Below are 15,925 nucleotides of genomic sequence, written 5' to 3'. Positions count from 1 at the left end.
ATACTTTCAAAGTAGTATGTATGTAACTCCATAAGCTCTGCATACATTTAAGCTGTTCATTTGTTCGCTTATCCTTAAACATTCTGCAAGCCCTTCTCAGAGTGAGCCAGACCCTGCCGCGGCCTCTTTGAATCCCCTGTTGACAGGTGGCTGACAAGTAAACAGAAGCCGGGATAGAAAGTCGTCCAGCAAGTCATGGGGACCCAGAAGAGGCCGAGGGCGTGAGGGCTGGCTTCCCTGGAGTTTACATCATGACTGAGCACCCACGCTAGCTGCCACCTGCACCCCCTTCACTTTGAGTGCCAACTCTAATCTCAGGACTAGCCGCTATGACCAGAACATATTCTCCTGGCCCTGAGAGTCCTCACCCCCAGCACACAGAGCATTTCTGAGGAGTAGGGTAGGCAAGGTGGCAGGAGGCTATTCTGTTCCCCTGTTCCCTCACAGCAAATGGCCCCAGTAGGTACAGGGACGCCTGCTCTGGGTCACCAACCACCGAGATAGAGGCAGCAAGGATGGTGCTTCTAGGCTCTGAGTGAGAAACTGGGAAGTGACCCTTGGGGGATGGAAAATCCCACCTCCTGCTCAGGAGCCTGGGAAATCACCTGATTCTCTTATGTTTCTGAGAGATGGACTACGCAATGGGTGCGGCTGGCAGAGCCCAGGACTTAACCCTGCCATACAGGATCAGCCTCGAACACCAGCATGAAGACTTGTTTGGCTCTTACCAATCTTGCCTGGGAGCAGTTCTGAGGACTCCCTGATCCATAAGAGAGAGCCAGAGGCCAGGAGGGCGCTGTCACCTGGTGGAAGCAGGGGCAGATGGCTCTCCGTGGATCTCCCCTACACACCACAAACCCCCCGAGCCCCACAGACTCATGCCCTCCACTGGTTCCCGCCCCAGGGAGTGGCACTATCACCAACCCGTATGTGGGGACCCTCCTGGGATCCCACCTGCCAATCCCAGCTCCACCAGCTCGGCTCCAAGGGTAGGCGACAGCCAGGCGGACAGGAAAGCAAGCCCTGTCTAATGTTCCTATGAAGAATTGGCCATAAAGATGCTAAGGGAACTTAAGAAAACAATTAGCAACTGCAAGAAGCTACCACTGGCTCTGGGCCTTGAGGTGGGAGTACTAGAGCCAGAAGCCAGGGGAATCTTTAACTTGGTGGAGACGCAGCCACTGCAGGAAACACCACACACTGCAGGACATATCCTGGCTTCTTCCTTTCTCCCGCTCTCCAATCTCCCACTCTCCAACCTGATAGTGCTTCCTATCAGCCAAACCTAAGATATGTGGCCTGGGTCTAAGGAGAAAGTCACACACCCTGTTAAACTTGCTTTGGGGACCTGTCCTTTCCCAGCCTCTGCATGAAGTCTTGGGCAAGTCCCATAGCCTTTCCAGGCACTCTCAGGCAAGAAACAAGCCTCTGGGCTCTTGGATGAGGGGCCGGTCCTGTCCTGGAAACCCATGGAGCTCTATTCCCTCCCCAGTGTGAAGCTTCTCCCCTTCTCCAACCGGACCCGGGCTTGGAACCTGCCCTGAGGTGGGGGATGGGTGACTTCTCGCCTAACTCTGCCAGGTGTGGTTGGGGAGAGGGTTTTGGAGAAAAGGATACAGTGTCCCATGGCAGCTATAGTTGTGACCCACCCCCCACCCCCACCTCACACTAGGGCCTCTGGAGGCAGTTTTTGGCTTATTCTCTCTAGGGGGCACTTTTGCAGGCATCTTGGAGGCTGTCTCACTGACTCCTCTGACTGCAGCACACCCTGACCCCCGCCCCCTCTCCTGGGCCCCATGCTGGCCACAACTTACCCCGTCTCCTTTGTTCTCCTCCAGGAATGGTGGTCTTCCAGGCTCTTCCTCCTCCCCCATAGGAAGCACTTTGGGTTAGAGATGGCCCAAGGCTCGCTTCCGCCCTGAAGGCCACGTTGCCCTTTGCCCTCCACCTGTAGCAGCGTGATTCACACCCCGTGCACCCTGTCTTGCTCCAGCTCTGTCACCTCAGGCCCATCCAGCCTCAGGCTCTACCTCATGCCACAAACGTTTCTCGAAGCACCTCCTGTTAGCCAGCCCTGGGGTGCACAAAACTGACAAGAATCTTCCATCAGTCCCTGTGGTCCCTAAACCCCTCTGATACCAAACTCTCAGAGTGGTTCCTGTGGCCCTTCCTGCTTGGCCCAAGCACCCACCCTCTCCCCTGAGAGGCAGCAGAGGGCGCTCAGCACAGTGGTGACCCCTTTCCCGAAATTCTTTCTCTTGGATTCTCTAACCCCAACATCTTTTATAGGCCGGGAATGGGCAATGGCACATTTTGGGCAAACAATTTGACATTCAGTCTCTTAGCATGACTGCATAGGTAGCCTAGGACTCTCTCTCTTCCAGATGGATGTGATCTTGGCACCCATGATATTGTACCTGCCAATGGAGAATCTGGTAGAACTCAGTGATGGCACTGGGAGTCCCTTTAACACCCTGCCCCAGTCTGGATCATCTGGCCCTTCTCCTGCCCCACAGCCCAGCTCTGGCTTTGGCCTTGGCCATTTCTCACTTGAGATGCTCCAGTGGCCTTGCAACTAGTCCTCTGGCCCTCAGGCTCTGCCCCTCTTATCTGTTCTCTATGGTGTGGTCAGAACCAGCTCTCAAAGGCATAAGGTAGTCATGTCATCCCCCAGTCTAGAAGTTCTCAATCAAGGGGCGATTTTTCCTCCCGTCCCCTGGGAGACCTTTGGCAATGTCTGGAGACATTTGAGGTTGTCATAGTTATAGGGGGGAGGGGGAGGTGCTGCTGGCATCTCGTGGGTGGAGCCCAGAGGTGCTGCTAAACATCCTGGAATGTGCAGGGCGGCCCCACCAGAGAGTGATCCAGCCCCAAATGTGGGTAGTGCCAAGGCTGAGAGCACGGCCCACGCCCCTGGCTCCCCACAGTCTTCACGATTGAGTCCAGCCTCCTCGGAGAGATGTAGGAGGCCTTCACATCCTGGCCCAGCCTGCCAGCCTGGCACATCTTGCCCAGCTCCACACTCTAACCTCCCTGGATGCCTGTATAACACCGGGTTCCCACCTCCAGGCCTTTGTCCACGTGGGTTCCTCCGCCTGAGATATCTTTCCCTTTTGTTTGCTTGGCAATCACTTACTTGTCCTTCAACTTGAAGCACAACTTTCTCTTCTGTGAAACTCACCCTTCACCACACCCCACCAACCCAGGCAGCTGCCAGTGCTTCTACAGACCTCGAGCAAACGCTCACTTCCCTATGGTTAGTTGCTACATGTCCCCGTCCTTCCTTAGTAATTGTGATTCTAGCAGTTATTAAAAGTCTATGCTGGGCCACAGGGCTTACAGAAGTTGTCTTGCAACAGAGAGGTCAACTTTATAATAAGTAAGCTTATTTGGCTAATAAAGAGTACAGCAGATTCAAACCGAGTTTGTCTGCCTCCATTGCCAGGGAGCTCTGCTCAGCCCCCGCCTCTCATGCCGGACTGTGTGGTCCTCAGGGGCAGAGGGACTTGGTCATGATGCCCTCTATTTCCCTGGTGACCCAGTGATACACAGAGGGAGAGTCTCAATCAAGTTGAAGTAAGGGAGGACTGCAGAAGTCAGTAAAGGGGTGGGAAGTAGTAAGGGAAGGATGCCAGGGCCGAGGCCCAGCCCAGTCACTCCCAGGCCCTGCCGCCTCAGCCTCGCCACCCAGGCCATGCACATCTTAGATCCCCAGCTCCCCGGTGCAGAAAAAGCCCCTATGCTCCTCAATAGTGGGTAACAAGCAGGCTTCTAGCAGACAGGACCATGGCCACCTGGTCCCAACTCAGAGCTGCATGCACAGCATATACCCTCAGCCTGGGACTCCCTGGAGCCTTTCTTCACTTCCTAGCACAACCCATAGCCTTCAGAGAGCCCCCCACTACACCACCTCACACACCCCCAAACAGGTTGATGACTACACTTTGCAAGCAGGTACAGAGGAAGGCTCCACCACAGTGTGCATCGTCCACAAGAACAGACAGTCTGTGCACTGATATTTATTGAACACCAATATGTGCCAAGCATTCTAGTGGACCATTTAGATCAATGGCTCTCCAGCTTTGGCCAGCATCAGAATCATCTAGAAGACTTATTAAACATGCAGATTCCTGGGCCCCATTCCCATGTCTGTTGAGGGCCTGACAATCAGGCTTTTTAATGAGCCCCCAGGTGACTGATGCACACCTTTTGGGAGGCACTGTACAGAGGGCTTAGCAGCAGCAGATGCTGTAGCTAAGGGCGGTCTGGAAGGCATAGCTGTGGCTGGGCTGGGAGTGGCAGTTTACACTGGGGGGGAGGCCTTAGAACCAGCCACAAAGCCAGCTCCTCCTGACTTGCTCTGCAGGGGCCAGTGGGATCCTGTCCTGCAAAGCCTGCTTGGAAGGCAGGACCCCTCCCCCTCCACCACCCAGCTGGGCCCACAGCCAGGACAAGCAGCCTTCTCTCCGTCCTACTGTCCTGCTTATCTCAGCACCCTGAAGGCTCCAGGGCAGCCCCTTGATGACTCATGTCCTAAAATCTTGAACAGGAAGTAACACTTGGCCTTAGCCACAGCCCTGAAACTGCCTCCTTCATCTGTCCCTCCCACCTGCCCTCCCACCTTCCCCAGGGCCACATCTTGGCTGAGCTGGCCACACCAACCTGGGGGCTGGGGGCACTGGACCAAGAAATACTCATCAGCTCCTGTCCCCGTTTCCTTCCGAAGAAGAAGAGGGTTGAGGAGTACAGTTGTCCCTCCCCTAACCCTGAGAGAGGACCCCGGGCCACTTGAGGAAGGGAGCCAAAGAACCTCCAGACCTCCTCCTCTGCCCACACCCCCTAAACCTCCCTCTGCTGGGTTGCCTCTTCTCAGGAACCAATCTCAAACCAACCCAAAACCTTCTGAAGACCCTCAGTTTCTAAGTCTGGCAGGTGGGGCCAGCTAAGTCTCAGGGAATTCTCATTCTAGCCTCCTCCCTGTGTGACTGTGGGCCAGTGTCCTCCTCTGTAACACGAGGGAGCAGGATTAGATTAGGGGAGGCCTGATGGTTTCGTCCTACATGGCAATTCTGCTCGGTGGTGGCTGCCTAGGGCTTGGTGTTGCGAAGGATTGTGAGCCTTCATATGAGCTCTGCCAGAAGTGACGCATGACCAGGAAGCCAAGTGTTCCCTGGGTGCGAAAGAGAGCAGCCACCCCGTAATCACCAGGCCCTCTGTCATTTCTGGACTAGGATCTAGTGCCTCTCCTGCCCTGATGTTCAAGGATTCTGACTTTCATGAGATGTGGAAAAATGGGGATGGAGTACGGCTGGGCTTGATTCTGAACCCCTGCCTTTAACAGCACAAAGGGGCATGCTTTTCCTGCACGTCTGAGCGCCCTTGATCCCAAACTACCCTGACCTAATGCACAGTTCTCCCCTCTACCCTACAGCAAACCAGGATGCTGTATTTTACACCCATCTGTCTTTTAACCTTACGTTGCCTTTGTTGAGGTTTCTTTTTAAAAAAAAATGTTTTTTAAACAATTCAAAGCATAATATAAGAAACATCCATATTCCCATGGCCCAGAATTGATCAAAGTTAACATCCGGGGACACCCTCATCCCTCTGTGACCTCATACAACCCTTGACCCCTCTGTCCTCCTGAACACGCAGAGCACGGTCCCACCACCAGACATCTGCACTTGGAGTAACGGTCTGCCTGGATCGGATTTCCCTTCCCCCAGATACCTGCATGACTCACTTATTCGCTTCTAGGCCTGCCTCTGCTCACCTCCTCAAGACGTTTCTCTAACCCCCTGAAGGAAAGAGTGGCTTTGCTTCCCTTCACAGCAGTTTCTATCATTTCTCTGTTTATTGTCTGTCTCTCCCGTGATGGGAAGGACCTTGTCTGTTTTCCTCCCTGCTGGGTCCCCAGCATCTAGAAAAAGCAACAGAGACATCAAATTGATATACATACTTATATATATATATATATTTTGAATAACAGGCTTTCAGCAAAATATCTGTTGAATTATTTTTGCTTTGAATTCTTTTATTTTATAATAAAAATTTAAGTCCTTCTTGATACTCAGTCCCAGTTCTCCACCCTTCTCCTTCTCCCCAGAGGCAACTCGCGGTCAGCTGTGTTTCTCTCGGGTCCATTTCTAGCCTGCACCTGAAAACAGACAACACAGAGTATTATTTTAAACGCGCGCTTCTGCATTTGTGCAGACGGTATAGGACCCGGCATGTTCTTCTGCGGGTTGTCTTTCCTCCCCCACCCCTTCGCTGTGTTTCTGAGAACTTTCCGTGTTTGACGAGCTTAGGTCTGGCTTATTCTTTCTACGTGCTGTATGGCGCGGCCCCGCGCGCCGGCACCCCACCACTGGCCTGCTCCCTTGAGAGTGGACTTGGGTGTTTGCTTTGCTCTGCCACGCACGCTCTTGCGGCTGCCTCGCAAAGCACGGGATTGAGAGTTTCTCTAGGTCATAAACCTAGAAAGTCTAGCTGCCAGGCGGCGGGGTTTGCACATTTTCATTTTCACTAGGTCCTGCCAAATTCCTCTCCCAAGGGACTGTACCATTTACACTCCCACCAGTAGCATGTGCCCACGTGTGCCACGGGCGTCTGATCTTGTCATTGAGTTTCCTTTTTATAGCCTTTATATTTTCTAAGTGCTTTCAATTCTCCTACCTCTTCTTGGCCTCACCCTGGCCTTGCCCCTCCCCCCACCCCCAGCCCTCCGTCCCTAACCCCTCCCCCTCCTCCCGTCATTCCCCAACCCCCCTTACACGCTCCCAAGAGCCACCCGCACCCACCCCACTCTCCAAACCTCCTCCTCACTCCACTTCGCTGTCTCTCCTTCAGGCCCTGCGAGAGCCGGGAAGCATCTGGTCCCCACTTTCTAGTTAAAGATGCAAAGACAAGCAATGGCCGCCTTCTGCCCTGCTCCCCCCAGGCACACCTCGCCCTGGCCTCAGTTTCCCTGCGTCCCCTGGGTCCCCTCTGAGTTTCCACCCCATGACAAACTGGACTTCTCTGGTCTGGGCAGGAGGGATTCCCCTCAACAAGCCTCTTGCCCCACTTTTATGTGAGTAATTCTTAGGAACTTTATATTTGGTGGCTAGCGTGAATGGAATCTTTTTTTTGCATAACCTCTCTGTGTCTCGCTGCGTTTTGGGCTCACATACAGCAAGGGCAGTGAATCATACCCTCAGACCTTGCTGAGCAACTCCTCCCTTGCTTTCTTTCACTCGCAGTCCCGGCTCCCATTCCCCTCCCCGCATGAGCTCAATCCTCGTGTCCTCGTCCACACGTGGCGGCGTCTGTGGGTGACTGAACTCTGCAGTGGGACCGCCGGATCGCAGGGTACTGGGGCGCTCACTTCACTAACACTGCCTGAAGTTCCCCAGGTTGGCCACACCAGCCACTCTTCCTCTCACGGCAGGGTCAGAGGGCTCCCGTTTCCTCACACTCTCCCCCAAACTCACCACTAGCCAAATTTCTGATTTTGGCCAATGCAATGGGTGTGAAGTGGAAGCCACTGTTGTGTCATTTGCATTTCTCTGAATATTAGTGGTTTTGAGCACCTCTCCATTACTAGTCATTTGGGTTTCCCCTTCCGTGAACTGCCTATTCACATCCTTTGACAGTATTTCTATTATTTCCTGTCTTTTTCTTGTCGATTTGCAATAATTCCTTGTATATGCCACCTGTCATTTTTAGACATCACAAAACACTTCCCTCACTCTGTCATCTGTCTGGTATTCTTGTTGATGATGTCCTTTGTTGCTTAAAAAAAAATCCTTAATTTTAATGTGAGCAAATCTATGAAATTTCTGCCAAAAGATCTTTCCCTACCTATAGGTCATAAAGGTATTTTCATCTATTTTCTTTCACGAGTTTTATGATTTTGTATCTCACATCTAGGACTTTAATACAACCAGACTGTTTGTGGTATGTAAGATTTTTCTCCATAGAGTGAACCAGTCTCTCCTACACCATCAGCCAGTCCACGCTTCTGTTATGGATCATAATTACCCAGGTTATGACTGAATAATCTATTCTGTCCCATCAGTCTTGTTCCTGAGCTAGTTCTTTGTGTTTTTTAATAGTAGAACCTTGTAGAATGTTTAGTATCTGGTACAGCGAATCTCCCTTGCTCTTCTTTTTCAAAATGGACTTAATTATATATGGTTCTTTATTCTTCCATACACGTTAGAATATACTTGTTAAGTTCCTCACATCCCAGCTATGACTCTGAGATCGCACTGAACTGATAGGTGAATCTGGGAGAGAAGGGACATCATTGCAGCATGAATTTATCCCACCCATCAACATGGTATACCCATGATTTGTTCAGAGCTTCTTCTGAACAATAGCTTTAATTTTTCTCTGGGCATTTTGGTGTGGCAGAGTGAAAGGTATCAGCATGCCTCCCTAACTCACCACTTCTACACCCGCGCTCCCATTTGATATTTGCAAGAATTTCAGGCAAGTGGAATGGCAGGGCCTCATGGTCCTATTTTATAGATAATTCTAAGCAGCTCATCCAAGTCTGCACAGCCAGCAAGGTGTGGACACATAATACCTAACAACTCACTCTATAGCAAATCTCATTAAAATCTGCAGGAGCTCCATGGAGGGGGTCATGCTGACAGTACCAGTCATGGGTTTCTAGCAGTGTGCGAGCATAGGATAGACAAGTGCTACCAGTGTGAGGCAGACTATGGACTAGTAACCAGAACAACTATAGCCATAAGTTGGGGGAGGGGGGTTTCTTTTAAATAAATCACTGAACACAATTTTTAAAATTTGGAAGGAAAGAAACCAAAATGTTTGAAGTGGTTATAATGGGTGATGGGCTCATGCATGATTTCTATCACTTTCCCTTATACTTTTTCTGTTTTTATTAGTTTTTCCTTTTTTTCAAAAATTAGTTACCTCTCCCTTTATAAAGGTTTTTGTTTTTGTTTTAATTTTTAAAGCTCTAGCAACCTGGGTTCTAGTCCTGATGGCCACTGACTCTCTGTATGACCGTGAGCACATCTCTCCTCTCCAGACCTCCGTTTCCCCATCTGTACTCTAAGGGGAGTGGCTGCATGGGTCTGTGAGGTCAGGGAGTCACGAATCCCTCATGCCCATCAGCCCCGCCCTGTGCACCCTGTTTTCTCCGGGCTGCATCAGCATGCTGCCTCGCTCCCCGGAGCCCACCAGCTGGATGGCCTGCAGCAACGTGAGCCAACACATATTTTCTCATGAGCGAGACCTCAGCTCAGGGCAGTTACAGCCAAAGAGGAGGAAATGACAGGGCCCGGGGTGGGGGTGGAGGCGTAGAGGAGTGGGGGGTGGCAGTTCCCTGCCAGGCTGGACACAAGGTGGCTCTGCGTCCGTTTCCCTGACACAATACCCAGCCAGCCCTCCCTTTGGGAAAGGCAGCACATAAGACCCAGCTTCCTGCTCATCAGCAAGGAGCCTGCAACATCGAAGTCACTGACCACACTTTCCCAGCAAGTTTTCCCTTCCCCAATTCAAAAGGAGGAAGAAAGAAGTAATTTTTCCCCTGGTACAATTTCCCAGTCTTTACTCAATCAGATGTTTCTGAGTACACGTCTACTGGCCTGAGCTGGGCGGGGATGACTCAGGGTGGGCACACCCCCTGCAGGCGCTTGGGACACAGGGGCAGAAAACTGGGAGAGAGACCTAGGGACCCTGGCTGAGGAGCCTAGGGGCTTCTTGAAGTTGGTGACAGTGACTTAGGGTGACAGTTCATCTCCCAGGGGAGATATGTTTACAGGATCTCACTGCCAGGGAAACAGAGCCCCTTACTCCTCCCAGTTGTGTCCTGCCTTCCTGCAGGCTCCACAAGTACTTACTGAGCGCCTACTGCATGCCAGGCAGAGTTCTGCCCCTTTTCCCAGAGTCCATCCAGACCCTGCTCCAGCCCTGGGCTCAAACAAGGATCCCGGGAACCTCTATTCTAGGAATGAATGGTGGAGTTTCAAGCAGCAAGAAGGCATCGCCTGTGCCACCACCTCAACCTGGCTTCAAGGCCTAACTCAGGCCATTTACCAGCATGTAACCCTGACCCTGGACAAATCATTTCATCTCCCTGAGCCTCCATTTCCTCATCTACAGAGTGGGAAGAAATAAGTCCCCTTTGCAGAGATGCGGTAAGGATGAGACTTGGGGAGTCCACAGTGCCCAGCATATAGTAGGTGCTCAATAGATGTAGATTTAGAATTGGACAGTGGCCATATATTCTGTTTCCCAGAATGGAGCTCTGGATCTCCTGGGTGCAGGGAAAGGTTCCCTGTGAAGTTCCGTCTTCCTCTTCACACTGGAGGAAAATTCCCCAGGGCCCTAATTCCCCTGCAGTTCCCCGACCCTCCCCAGGCCGTTGCAACTCCCCACCGCCCATCCCTGTCCCAGCTCCTACAGAATCATGTCCACCTATGACTCCAACTCCATCCTCGCACCCTTTCTTCCCTGGAGACATGGAGATGCGAGAGCAGGGATGGGGCAACCTCCCCGCCAGACTCACACACACTCTCATTTCTGAACCCCAATCATGACTACTCACTTCCCCCGCATGCCCCAAATTTCTCCATCCTCCCAGACCTTTGTACAACGCGTGCCAAGTCCCCAGGCCCTGGCTACACACCCAACCCGTTGCTGAGGGCCCTACACAACGCTGGGTTTGTCTTTATAACAGTTACCACTGGCTAAGGTTATCTCCTATTCTCTTTATTGTCCCTCTCCACAAGGGCAGGGCTGCGTCCCCAGCACCCAGGAGTGCACACATTTTGAACTTAATAAATATTTATTTTCAAAGTACTGACTAAGCTTAATCTGTGTACCTTCCTTTGGGGTTAGGTACTCTTATTAAATCCATTCTACAGGAGAAAGTGGAGGCCCACCATCGGGGCTAGATGCCATGCCGTCACAGCGATGCCCATGCCCTCCGCCGTCGCCTGACTTCAGGCCAGCCTCCCTAGTTGGGCTTTGGCTCCCTGAGAGCAGTACCGAATATCCCAATTCCCTTCCAGCCCCACCCTGTTCCCCAGCACAGTCCCTGATACATAGTAGATGCTCTGTATACCGTTTGAGTGACTACGGCTGAATGAACGAAATCATCTATTCAAATAGAGATATTTTTTGCAAGGTTTCTGGAACTAGGCCTCTTCATAGTCAGTGCTGTGGGAACGGGGAGGACACAGAGATCATCCCAGGTGATCCTGGAAGGCTTTCTGGAGGAGGAGAAAGTTGAGGATGGAGGTTTGGGATTGGGGGCCCTGAGCAGAGATCTCACTGTGGGGAAGTGCCCTCTGTATTTGGTGACTGGGGAAATTGTTGGGTTCCAGAAAGGGTTTGGATGGGGAGGTGTGGGAGGTAGGAGGACATGCCAGGGAGGGCTGGCTTGGCAGGCTTTGGCTTTACGTGCTGGGGAATGATCAAAGCACCTGTGAGAGAATGGCCTGGTCAGAGCTGGGCTTTAGAAAGGAAAGGTGGTTGACTGCCTGGAGGCAAACTCCATTTCTGTAGATTTACTGAGCACGGTGCACCCCGGGACAGTGCTCTGCAGGGCCTGGGACTCAGGGTTGGGGCCGAAGCCCACTGGTGACCCCAGCCTGAGCTCCAATGGAACAACATGGCCAAGCAGTTGGCAACTCGGTCTCCAGCTGAAGGGCCTGTGTTTGAACCCTGACTGCACCACCTAGCAGCTGTGTGAGCTTCGGCAAGTTACTTAACTGCCCTGCACCTCGGTTTCCTCACCTGTAACAGAGAGATAGTAACCACTTCCTTGGGACTTTGAGGTTTAAATGAGATAGCACAAAAAGCCTCAGTAATTAAGAGTTCTTATTGTTTTTCTGATGAACAGGGGACTTCCTGACTGGGAGGGATGGAGCCCCTTACATCTCTTCTGTCAGAGCCCAGCTCAGATGTGCACAGAGTGCCTCTCAGGGAACTTCCAGGGAACGTGCCTGGCTCAGGGGCTCCTGGTCTGCCTGGAGAGGGCCCCAGTGTTCACAGGGGGTCTTCCACCCAAAGTGAGGAGCCTCCTTTGACATACCTGCCTCGACACCAAAGCTGTGGGTATTTCCTGAGTGAAGTGGAATCACAGTGAAAAACAATGTCCCCCCGCCACAGCCTGCCCTTGCATAATCTGCCCACAGCTCCTGTGACTTCCTGACCAGGCTCTGTGCAGCCCCAGGGGGGCCCCACCCTGCCCTGGAAGGTGCCAGACCTGGCCTTCCTTCTCAGGGGAGGCTAAACAAGACCTCTTGCAGCCTCAGTTTCCCTAACTGGGAAGCTAGGGCATCAGAGCTGATCATTTTCAAAAGCTGACTGCAGGGGTTCCTGAATGCACAGGTCAGCCCTGTGTGTCAGAGCTCACACTCAGGAGCCAAATAAACTTAGATTCAAATTCCATCCGGGTGACCTTGGACAGGTTATGTGGCTTCCTTGAGGCAGTGTTGGGAACAAACAGTGGTCGAGTTATTGGGAGGATGAAATGAGGCCATGTGTGCCGTGTCAAGCACAGTGCCTGACACATAGCAAGACCTCAGACTTCTCTGACACCCTTCCTGTTGCGGGGTGGGTCTCCGTCCCTTCCCCTTGAATCTGAGTTCTGTGACTGCTTGATCAATAGAATGTGGCAAAAGTGATGCTGGGCCCAGATTTTGAGAACCTGGCAGTTTCCACTTTCCACCCCGGGGCTGCTTGCTCTAGGAACCCAGCCACCATGCTGTGAGGAAGCCCAGGACGCTCCACAGAGGCCCACGGAGAGGGAAACCCACAGCTGGAGCCCCCATGCCAGCCATCTCGACAGAGCTGTCGATGCCGTGTGAGCGGAGGTGAGATCTCCCTGCCAAGGCCAGGCCAGACGGTGGACTTGTGAGCCGAATAAACAGCGGGCGTGGTTTTAAGCCACTAAGTTTTGAGATGGTTAATGATGTAGCAGGAGACAACCAGGACAGTTAAGGTCAGTCCCTTGACATTCAACACTTTCGAAAAATGGGGATCAGGGTGCTCATCTATAATTACACTCACTGTGAGGTTAACTGGCAATGCATGTGAAATGCTTTGGCACTAAGTTCCTAACGGACAATTTCCCTGGCTCTTGTGCAGCATGAGCTACATAAATTGTGAAAAATGAAAATGCGAGACCCCTTGTTCAAACTACTAATTTTCTAGACAGTGACAGCAAAGCAGGAGAGCCAGCACATGGTCTTCTGAAGCTGCAGGAGCCCTGACCCTACAATATGCTTGTCTGTCAGGTTAGAGAGGCTGTTTTGACTCCTACAAAGCTGCCTTATAAAAAAAGACCAAATAAGAACTCAACTCTCTTACCACAGTTACTTTTAACACCAAACTAAAGAGAAAAAAAAAAGGAGGAATGAAAATCAGCAAGTAATCTTTACCATTCATTTGAACTAAAGAGTGACTGCCCCCATCCCAGTGTCAACATACGGCTGCTGTCTCCACCACACAGCACGAAGCCGGGACCTTCGGCAGGCTGTCTTACCTCCGTGGGGCTCAGAGTTCCCATCTGCACCTTGGGGAGGCTCGATCTTAACCTGGCTTCCTTCCAGGGGTCCTCAGGGGACGGGGCAGAGGGTGGGATACAAGGGGCTGCTGAGAATGATAAAGGCAGCGTGACTGTTAGGCAACCCCCACAGAGGTTCTCTGTACTGCTGTCCCCCCAGGCCCTGAGCCTCCCTGACCCTGAACAGGAAAGCAGCGACACCAGGCTCCGACTGGGTTAGCCCTGCGTCCTCTCTGCCCCGTCAGAATCAGAAAGCCACACCTGGCCTGCTGTTTGATCTTGGGCAGGTTACCCACTCTCTTAAAATGGTACCTGCCTTTCCATAAAAGGAAGGATAAAACCGACCTCCTTCCTATTTCCCAGCAGTAGTGTCCTGGAGGTAAAAGGAAACTTGTCCAGAGGGCGTAGTGCCAGATGATACCTGCCGTATAAATACAGCCAGGCCACACAGGCAGCCTGGTCACATGGGTAGAGTGGGGGGATTTGAATCACAGAGTTGAAGGGCTGAACTCCAGCTCTGCCACTTCCTGGCTGTGTAACAGTGGGTCAGCTGCTTTGCCTCTCTGTGCCTCCATTTGCAAAGGGGAGGCATGAAATTCTCAGTCACGCTCAACCTATCCCCCTTTCAGTTACCGCTATGAAGCCCAAATGCATCAGGAATGTAGAAAGGCTTGTGAAAACTCCAAAGCTCTTAAAATGCTGCCTGTGGTGACAATCAACAGGGAAGATGCCAGCACCACATTACCACTGAGCCTCACAACCACCGTGCAAGGTAATGATTATGTCCATTTTGCAGATCAGGAAACTGAAGCTGAAAGTGTTTAAAGGCTTGACCTGGGGTCACGTAGCTAGGAACTGCTCGAGCTGGAGGGTGAACCCTGATGGGGCCACTCCTTCCCCCCACAGCAGAAGCCGCATGAGGAAATGGACCGGGGCAGGGGCTGGAGGACCGAGGAGCAAAGTGCTGGCCGGCCGTGATGCTGAGATGCCCACACCCCACACCAAAACACAAAGCTTCCAGACTCCCCAGGGGTTTTCTGTTTGGTTTTCACTCTCCTGGAAGATACCCAAAGAAAGGGGAACCTAGACTGAGTGACTCCTCGCCGCCTGTGGTGACATCAGCAGGGACCCAGAACTGCCATATTAGCCGGGAATGTTGTCTTACATCTCTGACCTTTCTGAGAAAACACATCCAACTGCTTCCCGGCTACCAGCAAGCGCTGCTCTTTCCCTGCTTCCCTCTGAAATAGGTTAAGATGATCTTTGCTGCCCCTTGTTTGGCCTTTCACAGCCATTGCTGAGAAAATACCAGGATGTTTATTGTTCTAATAGGAGGAAAATTGAAATAAACCTAGACTGATGTTTTTATGATAAACTCTAAGTGATCTGGTCCTGCGGGCCCCACCCCCACCCCCGCCGCTCACCTCCTGCCCGCTACACCCTACCACTGTGTTGTGCTTCCTGAGTCTGAAGGGCAGAAGCATTCCCACCTTGGGGCCTTTGGGGCCTTTGTCGTTGCTTCCCCTGGCTTCCCAGAATGCTCTGCCCCCAGGCTCCACCTCCTCCACTTGTCCTGTCACTCAGGTTGAGCTCAAAGGGCACCTCCTCGAGAAGCCTTCCTGGACCCCCTGAAAGGCTAGAGGGGACTCTTCCCTCTGCACACTCTGCCAGAGCCCCTGAGTGGGGCACCTCGTGGCACACAGCACAGCCGACTCTGGAATGACCTTGTTTATTGATTCGGTCATGCACCATCATTGGTCACATCCACTGGACACAGCACCCACGAGAGCAAGTCTGTCTGAGCATGGTACATCCCCTGCAGCGAGACTTGGCCTGGCTCATGGTGGGTGTTTCTGGAAGGAAGAGAGGGAAGGAGGGAGGGAGGGAAGGAGGCCACTCACGGAAGATCTTGATCAGAGCAGAGCAGTGCAGCCTAGAACACACTAGAGTAGGATTTCCCTGCAGAGCGACCCACAGCACTTCACAAATGTCCGGTGCCACAGACATCTGACCAATAAACGGTCAGACCTGTGGCTGTGACTTGGGGGCTCTCCAGGATACCCTACAGAGCAAGAAGGGGTCTGTCCACAGTGGGTTCCCATAGAAACTTGGCCCCAAAGGAGGCCAGGTCCCAGGAGAGCCTGAGAGCCCTGGCTAACCTTACTGGAGCTCCCACAGGCTTTGCTGGGCCAGCCCCAGAACCAAGCACCAGTTATATTTTTCTGGGAGAAAGTGTTCTAAGCCCAATGCCTTTTGAAGGTTGCCCATTTGTTAAGTAGAAGGGGGCTGAATTCTGCAAGCCTAGGAAGGGCGGGCTCTTGGAAAGTGGCTACTGGGCCGGACTGTGGGCAGAAACTGCCATGCAGCAAGCACAAGCCCCATACCAGGTGGCAT

This window comes from Manis pentadactyla, chromosome 4, assembly GCF_030020395.1.
Source record: "Manis pentadactyla isolate mManPen7 chromosome 4, mManPen7.hap1, whole genome shotgun sequence".
Taxonomy (NCBI): domain Eukaryota; kingdom Metazoa; phylum Chordata; class Mammalia; order Pholidota; family Manidae; genus Manis; species Manis pentadactyla.
Note: the sequence above shows the minus strand (reverse complement) of the source record.